Genomic DNA, 15548 nt, shown 5'->3' on the forward strand with positions numbered 1-15548 from the left:
CTGACAAGCATGCTAGCCCAACACACTTTTACATTTTTAAAAGATGGGAGGTGCCGGGCGCTGGTGGTGCATGCCTTTAATCCCAGCACTCGGGAGGCAGAGGCACGTGGAGCTTTGTGAGTTGAAGACCAGCCTGGTAGACAGGAGCTAGTTCCAGGACAGGCTCCAAAAACTACAGAAAACCCCTGTCTCAAAAAAACAAACAAAAAACAAAAACAAAACAAACAAAAAAAAAGATGAGAGGTTTTCAAGGATTAAACCAAGTAAACAGAATCAGGACTTCAGAAAATGGAGAGATTACAGTCAACCATAGTGACTTACCTTCTTTTTATTAAAAATTAGGACCCATCATAGGGTTAAATTCTATTAATTCAGTTCATGGGAGAAGTCGACAAACTTCAAGATCTTTAACTATCTCAGGGGTAGAACACCTGCCTAGCATACACAAGGCTCGGGAAATTTTTATCATTAATGAAAGAAGAATTTGCCATTTAGTTGAGGCTGACTTGGTGCTTATTTTAACACAGGATGGCCTTGAACTTATGGCCTACCTCAGCCTTCTAAGTTTTAGAATTAAGGCTCTTGGTTTGACCAGTAGTACCCCAAAACCATTAAACAACAAATAAACACAAAACTAGTCATCACAAATATTTAAATTTTTTTTTAAAAAATCTATTTTATGTTTTGCCTGTATGTATGCATGTCATAAGGAAGTTAGAAGATCCCCTGGAACTGAAGCTATGGCTAGCTGTGAGCCACTACATTGGTATTGGAAACCAAACCAGTGTTCTCTGGAAGAACAAGTACTCTTAGCCACTGCGTCATCTCTCCATCTCCTATTGCAAATATTTTTAACAGAGGCAATTCCAAATGTATTCCCTCTGTCTGGTGCAATGGTCTACATCTCTTCCTGTCCACTCTACTCCTTGCCCAGGTTACTTCCTCTAGACTCCTGCTTGCCCCATTCTTGCCTCCAGCTGACTTGGATGTTCCTCCTCTCCTGGAAAGTAGAACTCAATTTTTCTTTCCAGTTTTTATAATTCTATGTATGTGCATATGATGTGTTCATGTGTGTTTGAGTGTGGGCTAGGTTTCCAGGAGTGTGCCACCATCCTAGTGTATGGGGTGCTGGGACTAACCCACTAGGGGTTTTGTGCATGCTAGGAACGCAAGCTCTCTTCCGACAGCTCGCAGCTCTAGCCCTCAGTCAACAATTATTGAACTCAGTTGAATTTAACAAGGAGACTTTGTTGGAAACTTCTGGACTCAAGTCCTTGAAGGACTGATAAAAATCCCACTGCAACTTTGTATTACACAAGAGTCCTGTACTGTCTGCGTTTTTATCTTCATTTTTGTTGACCATTGAGCTTGTAGCCAAACATGTCCACTGTAATCTAAATATACTTCATCCACAACTACTAAGCTCCCAGACTTTAAAATTTAAAAATGTGTGTGTGCGCATGTTTGTGTGTGTGTGCATGTGCGTGTGTGTGTGTGTGTGTGTGTGTGTGTGTGTGCAAAGTCAGAGAACAACTTTGTGGATCCATTTCTCTCCCTCCCTTTACATGGGTTTCAGGGTTCAAACTCCAATCTTTAGACTTGTGTTGCAAGCACCTTTCCCTGAGAAAACCATCTCATCAACATGAGAAGCACATCTTTTAACATTATATCATATTATTCTATTTCATAGCAGATTCAATCCATTTCCCTGTTGACAGACATTTAATTTGTCTATTAGGGTTTTCTAGATGAACAAAATCAATGGAATAAATTTACCCTACATAACATACATATGTGAAAAGGGGGATTTGGGCCAATGAGACGGCTCATTAGGAAAAGGCACTTCCTGCCAAGCTTGATAACCTGAGATTGAACTCCAGGACCCACACATTGTTCTATGATGTCCACACATGCACCGTACATGTGTGGGCACAAATATACACCCACACAGTATAAAAAATGTTTCCTAAGCTTCTATAAAGCAAAGGACACTGTCACTAAGACAAAAAGGCAACCCACTGACTGGGAGAAGATCTTCACCAATTCCGCAACTGGCAAAGGTCTGATCTCCAAAATATATAAAGAACTCAAGAAACTAGACCATAAAAGGCTAATCAACCCAATTATAAAATGGGGCACTGAGCTGAACAGAGAACTCTCAACAGAAGAAGTTCAAATGGCCAAAAGACACTTAAGGTCATGCTCAACTTCCTTAGCGATCAGGGAAATGCAAATCAAGACAACTTTAAGATACCATCTTACACCTGTCAGAATGGCTAAAATCAAAAACACCAATGATAGCCTTTGCTGGAGAGGTTGTGGAGAAAGGGGTACACTCATCCATTGCTGGTGGGAATGCAAACTTGTGTAACCACTCTGGAAAGCAGTGTGGCGGTTTCTCAGGAAATTTGGGATCAACCTATCCCTGGACCCAACAATACCACTCTTGGGAATATACCCAAGAGAGGCCTTATCATACAACAAAAGTATATGCTCAACTATGTTCATAGCAGCATTGTTTGTAATAGCCAGAACCTGGAAACAACCTAGATGCCCTTCAATGGAAGAATGGATGAAGAAAGTATGGGATATATACATATTAGAGTACTACTCAGCAGTAAAAACAAGGACTTCTTGAAGTTTGCATGCAAATGGATGGAAATAGAAAACACTATCCTGAGTGAGGTAAGCCAAACCCAAAAAGAGGAACATGGGATGTACTCACTCATATTTTGTTTCTAGACATAAATAAAGGACATTGAGGGCTGGAGAGATGGCTCAGTGGTTAAGAGCACTGACTGCTCTTCCAAAGGTCCTGAGTTCGATTCCCAGCACCCACATGGCAGCTCACAACTGTCTGTAATTCCAGTTCCAGGGGACCTGACACCCATGGCAAATCACCAATGCACATAAAATAAATAAATAATAAATAAATAAAAGATAAGAAAGAAAAAAGAAAAAAAGGACATTGAGCGTATAATTAGTGATCCTAGAGAAGCTAAATAAGAAGGAGAACCCAAAGAAAAACATATAGGCATCCTCCTGAATATTAACCTTCATCAGGCGATGAAAGGAGACAAGAGACAGAGACAGAGACCCACATTGGAGCACCGGACAGAAATCTCAAGGTCCAAATCAGGAGCAGAAGGAGAGCGAGCACGAGCAAGGAACTCTGGACCGCGAGGGGTGCACCCACACACTGAGACAATGGGGATGTTCTATCAGGAAGTCACCAAGGCCAGCTGGCCTGGGTCTGAAAAAGCCTGGGATAAAACCGGACTCGCTGAACATAGTGGACAATGAGGACTACTGAGAACTCAAGAACAATGGCAATGGGTTTTTGATCCTACTGCACGTATTGGCTAGGCAGTTTGGATGCTCACCTTACTAGATCTGGATGGAGGTGGGTGGTCCTTGGACTTCCCACAGGGCAGGGAACACTGATTGCTCTTTGGGCTGACAAGGGAGGGGGACTTGATTGGGGGAGGGGGAGGGAAATGGGAGGCGGTGGCGGGGAAGAGACAGAAATCTGTAATAAATAAATAAATTTAAAAAAAAACCAAAAAAATGTTTCCTAAAAGTTTTAAAATAAAAGGTGATTTATTAGATTGGCTTAAATGATGTGGTTTGGGCAGGCTAACAGTCTATTGGGGAGGCTGAGACACTGGAGGCTTCAGTGGTCCCAATCTAATGCTGAAAGCCAAGAGGATTCCTGAAGAGCCACTGGTCTTCAGTCTGTGTCAGAAGGCTGAAGAAGCTGGGTTCCAGTGTCTACAAAGGATGGCTGTGGCAGCAGAGCACACGTGCTCAGCAGCAGGATGCACAGGGTAGGTGAACTTGCCAGCATGACAGGAAGGCAATGACCAGACAAGCAGGAAGAATGCAGCTTCTCCCCTGGGACCTCTGTTTATCTGGCTGACATCAGAAGGTGCAGCCCACATTTAAGGTGGGCCTTCCCACTTCAAATACCCTAATGAAGAAAAATCCCTTTTAGAGCCTAGAGAGACGGCTGAGCAGTCAAGAGCAGGTGCTGTTGTAGAGGACTCAGCTTCCATTCCCGGTACTGACATGGACTCCTAACCGGCTGAAACTCCAGTTCCAGGGGGTCAGGCAGCAAGCATTCAGCTGGTGCACAGGCAGACAGAACATACACAAAATCTTAGAAAGAAAAGAGAAAGAGAAAATCTCTTACAGACATGCCCATTGGTTTAGCTGATTTCAGACCTAGTGAAGTTGACAACGAAGATTTGTCACAGGATTTTTCACTCTTTTCATGCCATACAGTTTAGGAGTTGAGTTGTGTCCCTTGTATTTTCATACATACAACGCTAATACTTCAAGGTTTTAGAATGCATGCTTATTTGTGAATAGGACCTTTGTGGAAAGAGGTCAAGATAAACCGATATTCTTAAAAGAAGAAATTAGGGAGACGGTCCAGTGGTTTAGAACACTTTTTGAATCCCAGTGATTCCTACATAGTCCCCTCCTGGTTTTCCCACCTTTGTGGGTTCTCCTTCCCTTAAGTATGAACCATGCTTCTCCACTCAGAATGAATACAGTATAGGAGAACCGACAGGACACCATTAAAATACTGGTTTCCTCACATAGTTTTGTTCCCACATCTTGTTGTTTTTGAGACAACATCTTGATATGTAGCCTTGGTTTTTCTAGAACTTATTAGATAGTCCAGGGGCCTTAAACTTGAAGGAGCCAGCACTCTGAAGGGGCCTTTTCATTGTCCCAGTGAAATAAACTTTGATATTATCTCCCCCACCATTTTTCTTTTCAGATAAGGTTTCTCCATACCTTTGGAGGTTGTTCTGGAACTAGCTCTTGTAGACCAGGCTGGCCTTGAATTTACAGAGATCCACCTTAGATTAAAGGCATGGCTTGTTTTGGTTTTTCAAGACAGGGTTTCCCCACCATTTTAAGCCACTTAGTGAGACTGACAGCTGAGGTACCAGTTTGAACAGTGTTTACATTCCTGACTCAAAGAAATATGAGTATAAAAGCTTGTTCCTTCAAGCTGCTAAATTCAGGAGTAAACAGACATGAAGGCCACAGATAACTAACAAACCTCCATCTTCCCTGTGTATCTCTCTTGGGCTTCCCAAGTTATTTGCACAGATCGCTATTAATAATCATCCCATGCTACCCAACCAAGTCACTCTCCTCAACTCAAATGTCTCCAAGAACAGAAACTCTGAGCCGGGCGATGGTGGCTCAGGCCTTTAATCCCAGCACTCAGGAGGCAGAGGCAGGCGGATCCTTGTGAGTTCGAGACCAGCCTGGTCTACAGAGCTAGTTCCAGGACAGGCTCCAAAGCCACAGAGAAACCCTGTCTCGAAAAACCAAAAAAACAACAACAAAAAAACCCACAACAACAACAAAACATTCAGTACCTTCTGCAGTCATACCAGNCCAAAGCACAGATATCTATCTCAATTTTCAATGTAGGCTACTTAAATCCTCTCCAGCCCCCAACTAGGGCATTTTCTTTCTTTCTTTTTTAATATTTCTATTTTTAATATTTATTTATTTATTATACAATATTCTGTTTTGTGTGTATGCCTACAGGCCAGAAGAAGGCACCAGACCTCATTACAGATGGTTGTGAGCCACCATGTGGTTGCTGGGAATTGAACTCAGGACCTTTGGAAGAGCAGGCAATGCTCTTAACCGCTGAGCCATCTCTCCAGCCCTGACTAGGGCATTTTCATAGCACACTATGAAATCTTCAAAAAATACAACCCTGATCATTTGAAAGCTGTCTTACTATGCCTGGTTGACTGGTAACTCATTATGTAGACCAGGCTGGCTTAAAACTCCAAGATCCACCTGGTTCTGCTTCTCTAGTGTTGAGAGTAAAGGCATGTGCCAACACTCCTAGCTAACTTTTCTTCTATCTTGTTTCATTTTTAAAAGTTTTAAATTACATGGTGTTTTATTTTGTTTCTTCATGAGCCTATGCTGTGTGTGTGTATGTGGGGGGTACTCAAAGAGGCCAAAGGTATCCGATCAACTGGAGTTTGAGTTACAGGCAGTTGTGAGCTGCCTGATGGACAGTTGTGAGTGTCTGACATGGGTACAGAGAACTGAACTCAAGTCTTCTGGAAGAGTAATGCATATGCTCAACCACTGAGCCACCTCTCTGTCCCCAAATTGTCCTGAGACAAAGCTGGATATAACCCAAGCTGGCCTTTAGCTCCTGAGCCTTCTGCGTCCACTTCTCGTGTGCTGGGATTACAGGTGTGTATCACCATTTGACAAGACCTAAAATCTTAACACTGTCTCTGAGCTCCAGCATAAGATACTTGCTTGTCTCACCAGGGAAATGTCACTTCCCTCTAATTCCCCCTGTAACAATGACATTGGTCTTTCAGTTCCTCTGCTGAACCTTGCTCTCTCAGGCTCCTTGCACAGAGTTTCCTCTATGTGGATTTCTCTTTGTCCTCCTTCACTTTCTTTCTCTCCCCTCCCACCTTCTGCCATAGGGTCTCAGGCTGGAGAGATGACCCAGCTGTTAAAGACTAGGCTCACAACCAAAAACACGAGATCGTGTCTCATGTCTCCCAGGCTGGTCTTTCTTTGTCGTCAAGGCTGGCAGGGAGCCTCTAGTTCTCCTGCCTCCATCTTCTGAGTGCTGAGATTACAGGTGTGTGTTGCCATGCCCAACCTCCTTAATTTCTACTCGGCCCAATGTCACTTCCTAGAGAAGGCCTTCCTGCTTTCCATTCTAAATCAGAGAACATTGTAATTTTCCTTCACACTGCTTATCACAATTAGGAGGAAATGATTGCTTAATTGGGTATTTTGTATTCGTTCCCCATGTACTCCAAACTCTGAGGACAGAGAAACACTGTCTTGCTGCCCAGTGCCTCCTTGGCACAGAGCTGTGTTTGACATATAATACAGAAGGTGAGGGCTCAGCATATCCTCCCTATGCTCCCTCAGCCCCAACCCCCCCTTTTTTTAATTAAGGCAAACATTTTTCATTACCTCCACAAACTGCATACACCTTTATTGTTTACAAATTTAATATTCTAAGTATCATTGTGTCAATGTTATTTGCCATGGGTGATGATTTCTGTGTACAGACTTAATTAAAAAAATAAAATAGAGCTAGGATTAGAACCCAGGGTCTTGTACATGCAAGGCAAGTGATATGCCACTGAGTTACATCTCCAGCCCTTTCTATAATAGAATATATATATATATATGATAGAATACACACACACACACACACACACACACACACACACATATATAGTGAGACAGAGTCTCACTATGTAGCCTAGGCATTGAGCTCTAGCCTTTAGCCTCTATCTCCCAAGTACTAGGATCATAGGTGTGGGTCACCATTGCCCAGCAGAGCCACAACTTAAAAATTTTATAGTACAATCCCACAGTGGAATCTTCCTATGTGGTTGGAATATGACATTATGGGAGGAACAGACAACAGGACTACTTACTAATAGCCTTGTTTGTTTGAGGTAGGGTCTTGCTGTGTAGCCTGTCTCACACCAAGCTGGTCAGAATCTCTAGATAGACAAAGGGGCTTCCAACTTGGTGATCCCTTTGCCTCTGTCTGCTGAGTGCTGGGCTTGGAGGTGTACAACACCACGCTTGACTATCAATGGCCTTTTAAAGGTCTTCGGTTAATTTTCAAGGGCAGTAAGAGGTTAAAGAGGTTGGGCCATGTGGGAAGATCTGCATTTAGACTCTATTATTTAATGGCTGTGTGGCTTTGAGCAAGTTGCTTTTCTCTCTGGTGCTCAAAGTACTCAACCATAAATCAAGGATCAAATAATGGCCCCTTTTCATTCAGCTTGTGGGAGGGATTCAGTAAGATAATACTAAGCACTAAGAACAGGGTCTGTTTTCAGGAAATGTTCAATATCAGTCATTCTTTTCACACATGGTCAAAGAGAAAGGTTCCCCATTTCTCATTTGGTACTGGAAGAAGTTTGAGGGTGCTATAAAGTTCTCTGTAGGAAGTTAAGGTTGGAGCAGTTTAAAATGTAATGCTACCCCCTCATTTTTTATTTTCTTTCTACTTTCAAATCTTAAAACTGAAGCCAGGGGGAGAAAGTAGCTTCTAGCTAGTCTCTAACTGGTTTCAAACAATAGCAGCCTGGGTTCGCACTTTTCTTTCACGGGTCTGTGTTCAGATGGTTTAATCAGGTGCCACTGTCAGCCAGAGAAGGAAGGCTAAGAGAGGGCCACCAGCTCAGTTTCTTGACACCTAGCAATTATCAATGCTGCCTTTTTTGAAAGCCACCTAAGTCTTTGCCTTTTCAGTCTATTGGCACTTCCTGGGTGATCAGAGCCTACCAGTAGGCCACACAAAAGCCATAATAGACGAGAATATCAGAACTTCACCAAGGATTTGATTCAGACCAGGGCCAGTTGCCAGGATCCAGAAGAACAATTTCTCCCTCCTTCCGAGAGAGAGAGAGAGAGAGAGAGAGAGAGAGAGAGAGAGAGAGAGAGAGAGCGCATTTTATCTTCCCGTAAGGCACACACCATTCCCAGCAGAAGGTAGGAAGCCAGTCCTGAAAGAATTCCTTTTCCTCACCCTTTTAAATTTTGAGGAAGAGCTGCCAAGTGTATAAATTCCTCCTTTGATTGGAAGATAAAGCAGAACAATGCTGTAGAGCCGAGCAGATTCCTGAGGGACATTCTTCTGGGGTGTGTAAGCACGCTTGGAAGTGCCAGTGTACAGAGGAAGGTGGGGTTGGTGGACAGCGAGGGGCTGGGAGGGTGGTACAGACATGCTCCTAGACTTCCCCATGGAATAGCCTCTGTTTTGCTTAGTTGGTACTAGAGATTGAACCTAGACCTCACACATGCTAGTTAGGTGCACTACTACGGAGCTGGTCTCAGTCCTATTTCTAATTTTTTTTTTTTTTTAAGACAGGTTCTGAACTGCTGAGCTTAAGTAATCTCCTGCCTTAGACTCAGCTTGGACTACAGTAAGATGCCACACACTCTCTCTTGGCTTCCTTCCCCTTAATATAGAACTTCATCCAAACTCCAGAAGTGCAGACATGTTTATTGGAAAGAACAGATCAGAGGTCTCCTCTTTCCTACTACAGGAAAGGAGAAAATGTTGGGAATAAACTTCTAAATTCCAAAAGCCAAATCCAGTTTGTTTTGCCATCCTTCTCCTCAATAGTTACCGGCTGTCCGTCCTCTTTTGCAATCCGTAAAACGGGAATAATTTCCCCATCTGCTTCACTTGTGAACCAGACAGCAGAGGGCTAAACGCCTTTACAAGCACAATTCCATTCGATGCTCACGAGAGAGGTATGATTACTCCGGGGCCCGGGTGTGCTGTCTGGCCGAGCGCTGTTATTATCAGGCTGTCTTCCTCACCTGGCCCCGGCAAGGCTGTCAGCAAACAGCGACGTGAGGACGCCGCACACGTTCAGCCCTTTACGGGACCCACGTGATGAGCTGCTAATTACAAACTTCGAGGCACCTGAACGTCCGCGATAACTGCTGGAGGGAATGAAAGATTTCCCCTTGACTGTTTACTTCTGCCTTCCAATCCAAACTCATCTCCGGGCGGCCTGGGGCCAAGATCGCAAAGCCCGCAGCCGCAAGCCAGAGATCGTCGGCGCGCAGGGCCGAGAGAGGGCCCGGGAACAAAGGGCGCCAGGGAGCCCGAGGCGGGCCAGGGGTCCCAGAAACCTGAGAGGCCCCAGGCCACAACAGGACACCCATTCCCCGGGGCAACCAGTCCAGCCCGCAACCTCCCCGCCGCTGCTGCCTTGCGGCCCCGCCTGGGCCCCGCCCACCGCCCCAGGTAGGCCGCCTGCACCAGCCAATCGTCAGGCGCCCAAGCCCGGGGGCGGTGCTTGTACCATCGGAAGTGACGTGCGGTGCTCGGCTGGCCGCGGAGTCAGTCGAAGCTCTCCTTGGCGGCCAGCTGAGCCAGCTGAGGCGGGGGCAAAACATGGCTCGGACCTTGGAAGGCGCGAAGGCTCGGGTTGCGGTGGAGACCGAAGCCCCCGCAGCGTGAGGTGAGGGGCGGCGGGTGCCTGTGGAGCGAGGCCTGGCGCTGCGCGGCCGCCGAGGGACCCGAGGGGAGGGACCGCGGCCGCGGTGCCCCTTGATCGCTCCATCCTCTCTGGCTCGTTCCTCGGGGCCCCGTCCCCCACCCGGCGGTCGCCAGCGCCCCGCGCCAGGCCCCTTTGTCGCGAGCCGCCGGGCGCCGCTGTCCCTCAGGGGGAGGGGAAGCCACCCCACGGTCCCCGGGACAGTGAGGGAGCTGCGGCGGCGGGTCCCAGCCTTCGCTCCGGACTTTTCTGAAGAGTAGCTTGAACTTCTGCTATGGCCTCTTCCTCCTCCTCGCCCAGCTCTGTCTTTGGAGCCTCGGGTGGTTCTTTTTCTTCTCCTGGGATCCTTCACCCCCTTACCTTAAAACAAAACTCCAGAACCTACTTGCTTTGGGAATGCAATAATATTTATGTGTATTTAACGCACCGTCTTTCTGGGAAGGCATTAGAGTAAGACTATTTAACTCTTCCTGAGTGACTGCGAACAAGAAATAATTGAAGAGGAGGAGGAGAGTGCGCACGGTAGTTCTTTCCCTGTGTTGTCCTGATAGAAGGCGAAGTTCCAATTATTATACTTTTATTTTAGACAGTAGGTGTTTGAAGAAAGCTTCCCTGTTTGAACGAGATTACTTGTTAAAGAGGTACCCCAAATCTTTCCAGGTGGGTGTCAGGAGGAAAACTGCCTTGGGGAAAATGATTGAATGCATTGGATCATCACAAGCCACAAGGACAGGAGGGAAAAAAAAGCTAGAGGGTTGGTGCCGTAGCATCCGGGAGGAGAGGCTGCACAGAGGTCCTGGAACACTGATTCCAAGGAAGACTTTGTACTCTTGCCTCCCTGATGATGGTTCGGTCTCCACGAGAAACTCTTGAGCAGCCGCGCCGTCGTTGGAGTCGGTGTGGTCATGCACGGTTACAAACCACACTGAAGTGCCGTGGTTGAGATTTTCAAATCTTTGTAGCCGGCTGCGGGTTTGACAATCAGTGTTTTGAGCACTGAAAAGCACTGTGATCGATACAGAGATGTTTGTTAACTCAAACGTAGTTCCAAAGTGATTTTAACATAGGTACAAAATATAAACAGAGCTTCCACACATTCCATCTGCGTTGGCTAACTTAATTCAAAAGCAGTTTGTCTTGGGAAAACGTCTGTTGTCTTGGGCATGGTGGTGCACTCTGTAATCGCAGTGCTTGCCTGCACCACAGAGCTGTGATAAGAGGGTCAGATTTAAGGCCAGCCTAGGCTACCTAGTGAGACACTGTCAATTAATAATAATAATAGGAAATTTTCTGTTATAATTTGTTTTGTGTCCATGTTACTTGCAGCTTAATTTGCAGTCATACTTTAATGGTCTCGGTCTTTTCTTAGTTTCAGAGAGCTTAAAGTTGGGCATATTTGCTTTCAGGATTTTAGAAACAACTTTCTGTAGTCAGCTGTGTATTGAGTGTATGGTTCTTTGTTGCTTCTTCTATTTAGAGCTCCAAATTTTCCATTCAGTTTAATGTTGCTGTGTACATTTCTGTGCCCAGGAGTAAGACTGGCACATTGTTTTGAATGTAATAAGTAGCACATTTAAGTAGTAAATTTGTACCTCAAGAGAGTCTGATTTCTAAGAGCTCAGAGTTCTTATCAGAGCACCAGACCAACCCCTGAGATCAGGAGAGGTGCAGAGCACTTTCTTAAAATGCTTTAGCAATGCGCTTGGAGAGATGAGCCTGAGCTACAGGAGACCCTGTCTCCAAAGACAAAAACAAAGCAAAATGACAAAGTTTTGTGAGCTGGGCATGTAGCTAAGAGTTAGTGCTTGCTTACCACAAGGCTCTGCGTTTGGTTCTCAGTACTTTCAGAATGAGTTGGGATTTATCTTGCTTTGATAAGACAACTTAATCTTTTTTTTTTTACTAATTTATCATATTTCCAAAAGAAATTTAAGACAAGCAAATGATGGTGTTTTAGTGTGCTGCATTTACAGAATTTGGTGATTTGTTTAATCTCAACAGCCCACCTCCCCAGTACTAGGGACTGAACCCAGGGCCTAAACAAGGCTCTACCACTGAGCCAGATCTGCTTTAGTTTGATGGTTTCATTTGATAGTTGTAACTGAGTTGGGCCACAAACCAACTAAGAAACTGGGGAATGAGGAGAGGAGAGAAAGTAGAAGTTGTTGTCTCGTCTCCCTGACAGTTTAACAAGTTCTAACACTGTGGTTATAAGGACAGTGGTGGATTCAGCTGCTAAGAAGGATGTGATCAGGCTGGGGAAATGAAGGGATGCTCAAATTGAGACTTACAGAATGAGTTCTTTCTATTAATGAGGACAGAATGGGTAAAAGTGATCAGGTTCTAAGCTCTTTCCCATTACCTCCAAGTGGTAAGGTAATTGAGAAAAATCTTAATAACTCTGGTATTTATTTGATAACATTCATATTAAAAAAATTTTTTTAGTGGAAATCATGGTCTCACTAGAAATACTGCCCCAGATAGGTTTCTTGTACATTATACATAGGATTCTGGTTGAGGCTAAAAGAAACCTCTTAGGTGGGAGTCGCAGTTTTGTTTGTTTGCTTGCTTGCTTTTGTTGTTGTTTTGAGACAGGGTCCCTCTGTATATACCTGGCTAACCTGGATCAGGCTGACCTTGAACTCACGGAGTGAGCCTCCTGAGTGCTGAGATTAAAGGGGCACGCACCACCACATCTGGCTGTGGATCTTTATTTTGTGCATTTATGTATGCTCTGTTTCTTTCTCTTTTTTTTTGCAATGTTATTTCTTGATTTAAAATTTCAATTTCTTGCCAGGTGGTGGTTGGCGCACGCCTTTAGTCCCAGCACTCAGAAGGCAGAGGCAGGCGGACTCTGTGAATTCAAGGCCAGCCTGGTCTATCTACAAGAGCTAGTTCCAGGACAGGCACCAAAAACTATGGAGAAACCTTGTCTCGAAAATCCAAAAAAAAAAAAAAAATTCAATTTCTTATATGTATGTAATATACTTTGATATTTCCACCCCCTCGCCCTTTTACTCTCTTTTATTTCTTTCCAGCGAACCTCTTCTTCCTCCCAACTACTTTTATGTTCTCCTTTTTCCCTTTTGTGGAAAATTTTAATTAGGGTGTCTGTATGAGTTTAGATGGATGGTTATTTACTTGAGCAAAGGCTGCTAGCCAGGGGTTGCACCACTGAGGAATATGACTTCCCCAGCCCTAGCAACCATTCCTATAGCTCCTTGGGAGTAGGGTGGTCATAATGGAATGTTAATGGACCTGGTACATTCAGGTCTTGTAGCATTGCTTCTGTGAGTAGTGGGTGCAGCAGCCATGTCATGTCCCATGGCCTCTGAATCTGCTTCTGCCTCCAGGTTCCTTCCCTGTTTGAGTTCCTGTCCTGTCTTCTTTCAGTGATGAACAGTGATTTGGAAACAAAAGCTGAAACCCTTTCCTCCCCAATTCGCTTATAGCGATAGTAACCCTAAGACAACAGCAATGCCACTATTGCACCAGTGGGCACATCTTAGCCACAAGGTTGGTATTATATATAGCTTACAGGATCCACAGCAAAGTAAGGCTTTCTCTTCTGATACCCTGCATAACACCTCCTGGCACAGTAAAAGAAGGGTAGGCAGCTCAGTTGTAGCTTGATTTCTGTACGTCCCGTAACTAGATGTGTTTGGTGTCTTCAGCAATAGTGGCTTATTACCTAGTTCTGGTTGGTAACCAAGAGCAATAGCAATAGCCTGAATGGGGGATGTGGTGGGGACTTCCTTATCCAACATTCTTACTAAGGGGTATTGTATACCATCCCTAGACTAGGGTTTTTTGTTTTTAATTTTTTGGAATATTACCCACTTGGGGTCTTTCTGTGTAGCCCTGGCCTGGAATTTGCCATGTAGAGAAGCTTCAAACTCACAGAGATCTGCCCTCCTCTGCCTCCTGACTGCTGGGTTTACAGGCGTGTGCCACCATGCCCAGACTATATGTTGTTCTGATGAGATGTATACAGAGATATTTTGACAGTTATAATGGAAATAAATGCAGCTGTGAACTACTTTCTGAATTTCTTTTTGCTTTTGTAGGTAGTACCTCATGAAGCCTATGTTGGCTTTAGACTGTAACTGAGGAGGACCTTGAAGTCTGGCTCCTCCTGCCTCTATCCACCAAGTGCTAGGATGACAGACACTACCATAGCCCACCTTAGATTTCTTAAAGATTTAAATTTAGCGATTTGGGTATAAAATAAGTGAAATTTAAAAATAATTTCTAAAAAGATTTGAATACAATTTTTTGACTTAGCTATTGGTATTTATCTCTTAACTTTGAGAATGCATTAAATATTATTTAATCAACATCTTTAGTGTTAAACAGTAATGTTTTCTGTACGTCTTACTGTGAAATGGGGTCCTATAATTTAGTTCAGATTGGCCTTGACCTCAGTGGTAGTTCTCCTGCCCCAGCCCTCCAAGTGCTACATTATAGGCATGAAGCACCATATCTACTCTTTAGTATTGAGATCCAGTCTTGTCACGCAATTAAGAATGTCCTGGAACTTGCTGGCCACCTCAGCCTCCTAAGTGCATGGAATTACAGGCTTAACAGTTACAGTATAGAAAGAATCAAATAGTATATAATGTTTAACTTTATTTGCTATACATTGAGATTTATTAGAAACAGATACTAATAGATAGTTCAGGACAGTGGTTCTCAACCTGTGGGTTACAATGACCTTGTAACTGGGTTCACCTAAGACCATCGGAAAACACAAATATTTACGTTACGATTTATAACTAGCGAAACTATAGTTATGAAATAGCAGTGAAAATAATTTTATGGTTGGGGTCACCACAACATGAGGAATTGTATTAAAGGGTCACAGCATTAAGAACCACTGACTTAGACCAACAATAATAAAAACCTATGTTTGCATTGATTGCTGATTATAGCTTAACTAATATTTTTGTCCCTCAAGACCTTATTATTCAAATAAATAGTAAATATTCTTGTTTTCTCGGAGAAGAAAATGAGACCTAAATATATTTAACTTATATAACTTAGTGTCTAGAACACACTGCTTGAATCCAAGTCCTATAGTGCTGACCCAGTGTTCTTTTCATTGTGTTTCTTAAGTTGGTGTCTTAATGTTTACATGTGTAAAATATAGCACAGTTTTGGAGTGTTTATTAAAGGGTGAGCAAGTTTATAGTCCAACCCGAGAGACCAGTTATAATCCATATGGTAACATATTTCCGAGATTGGGTCACAGAGTCCAGGCTGACTTCGCCTGTACATACAATAAGGTCACAGATCACAAATGACCTTGAACTCTCGATCTTACTGCTTATACTTCCCAAGAACTGGCGTTGCAGGTGTGTACACCTGCCTCTCTAGTTGGTCAGTTTTTCTCTCCCCCGCTTTCTTTTTTTTTTCTCTCCCTCTATTCCTTCCTCCCTCCCTCCCTCCCTCCCTCCCTCCCTCCCTCCCTCCCTCCCTCCCTCC

General features: G+C 44.1%; 1 protein-coding gene across 1 annotated transcript in view; it reads left to right on the forward strand.

Annotated features, from left to right (window-relative positions):
• The first annotated feature begins 9876 nt into the window (after nucleotides 1–9876).
• The window catches only part of Pik3c2a (phosphatidylinositol-4-phosphate 3-kinase catalytic subunit type 2 alpha), a 99286-nt gene continuing 93614 nt past the window's right edge, over nucleotides 9877–15548 (forward strand). The window contains exon 1 of the mRNA XM_050143152.1: nucleotides 9877–10028. The gene's annotated coding sequence lies outside the window, so the exon portion shown is untranslated. The remainder of the gene's footprint in view (nucleotides 10029–15548) is intronic.

The sequence above is a fragment of the Alexandromys fortis genome, unplaced genomic scaffold, assembly GCF_014885135.2.
Source record: "Alexandromys fortis isolate MF-2015 unplaced genomic scaffold, M_Fortis_MF-2015_v1.1 scaffold_45, whole genome shotgun sequence".
In the NCBI taxonomy this organism is placed as follows: Eukaryota; Metazoa; Chordata; class Mammalia; order Rodentia; family Cricetidae; genus Alexandromys; species Alexandromys fortis.